Consider the following 2,085-nt stretch of genomic DNA (forward strand, 5'->3'; position numbering starts at 1 on the left):
CTCAAGTTGGGCCAATAATGCTAAAATATACCCTCAAAGTATTCTTATTTTTCTACCCTGGTCCAAGTCACTAGCTCAATAACATCTTAAATGAGACTCCCTGTGCTTTGTTTTGTTCTCCTAAATCTATCCTCTACAGAGATATTATATTGATACTTTAAAAATATATGTTATGGGGGAGAAAGGAAGATGCTGGAGGAGTAAGATGTGGAGATCACCTTCCTCCCCATAAATACATCAAAAATAACTTTGCACGTGGAACAGCTCCTGCAGAGCATGAACCAAATGCTGTCAGGGGACCGCACGCTTCCAAAAGGCAAGAAAATCCCCATTTAACAGGGTAGAGCAAAAAAAAAAGGGGGGGGGATGAGACAAAGGAATCTGGAGGAGATGTGCACCTCTGGAAGGGAGCTGTGAAAGGGGAAAAGCTTGCACACACTAGGAAGCCCCCTCACTGGTGGGGACAGATGGGGGTAGCTTCAGAGCCCCCAGAGGAGAGAGTAACAACAGGTGCATGGAGGGTAGAGCAGAGAGATTCCTGCGCAGAGGATCAGTGCCAGGCAGCACTTCCCAGCCTGAAACACTTGTCTACTTGCAGGCTGGGGCAGGTGGGGCTGGGATGCCGAGGCTTGAGCTCTGGAGGACAGACTCCAGGGAGAGGACTGGGGTTGGCTGTATGACGACAGCCTAGTGGGGCTAGTGCACCACAGCTACCTGGGAGGGAGTCTGGGGAAAAGCCCAGGCCTGACAGAGAGGCAGGAGACTTTTGTATTGGGAGAACCTGCCACAGGAGCTTCCTGCTTTGTGCACTCACAGGTGACAGGGGAATGCCTACATGAGTGCTATCACAAGATGCAGCTGTTATATTGGACACAGAGCCTGCTGCCATGGCCCCCAAGGTCCTGTGTGAAAGACAGGTCATTGTCCACACCCTCCCAGCAGCCAGTGCTGACCGTCACCACCAAGGGTGCAGCATTCAGGACCAACTTCCCCAGGAGAAGACATGGTGCACCTCAGGCTCATGCCAACCTCTGCTGCTACAGGCACTTCCCACACATTTTAATTAGACTTCCATATCCCTCCCTCCCCCCAGCTGGCCTGAATGAGCAAATGAGCCCCAATCACCCACTTTCACCCCATCTTGCCTTGGTGGGGAATCAACGCCTGAGAGTGGCCCACATGCAGAGACAGGACTAAAACCAAATCTGATCCCCAGGAACTATGAGACTGAAGAAAAGAAAGGGAAACAGCTGCAGGGGGAGAAGATTAAATACCCACAATTGGCTTGATAGACCCTGCATCTGTGGATTACCTCAATAAATGAGTGTTCCTATAATTGAGGCTGCAGACTTAGGGGGCAACTGTGAAACTTGGGGACACGTACACATGAGAGAAAGGACAGATAAGAGTCTAAGCTGACACCACAGTGCCCACAGCAGGTGCAGAGACCTACCTAGAAGTATTGGGGGACTTCCTTGTTTGTTTGACTTGTTCCTGGTTTTATATATTTGTTAGGTTAATCTTTATTGTATATATTCGTACGTGGCTTTGTTAATTGGTTTGATTGCTCTCTTCTTTGTTTTCTCTCTTTTCTTTTTTTTTTTTTCTCTTCTCTTTTCTTCCCTTTTTGTGAGTGCAAGTGTGTACATCTCTTTGTGTGATTTTGACTCTTTAGTGTTGTTTTACCCCCTGTCTTGGGGTTTTGTCTGTTGTTTCCTTTCTTCAATTTTTTTCTCTTCTTCCTACTTTTAATCCATGCTGTGCAGCATCCAGGGTCTTGGTGCACTGGCCAGGGGTCAGACCTGAACTTCAAGGCAGGAGAGCTGAGCCTAGGATGTTGGACCACCAGAGAACTCCTGAACTCATGGAATATTAAGACCAAAAGGTCTGATTCTCAACACTAAGATACAATTCCACCCAAAGGCCAGCAAGGTCAAGTGCTGGATGCCTCAAGCCAAACAACTAGCAAGACAGGAACTTAAACTCACCCATTAGCAGATAGACTGCCTATAGTCATACTAAGCTCAAAGAAACACCAAAACACAACACCAGACATGGCCCTGCACATCAGAAGGACAAGATCCA

This window comes from Hippopotamus amphibius, chromosome 5, assembly GCF_030028045.1.
Source record: "Hippopotamus amphibius kiboko isolate mHipAmp2 chromosome 5, mHipAmp2.hap2, whole genome shotgun sequence".
Classification (NCBI taxonomy): Eukaryota; Metazoa; Chordata; class Mammalia; order Artiodactyla; family Hippopotamidae; genus Hippopotamus; species Hippopotamus amphibius.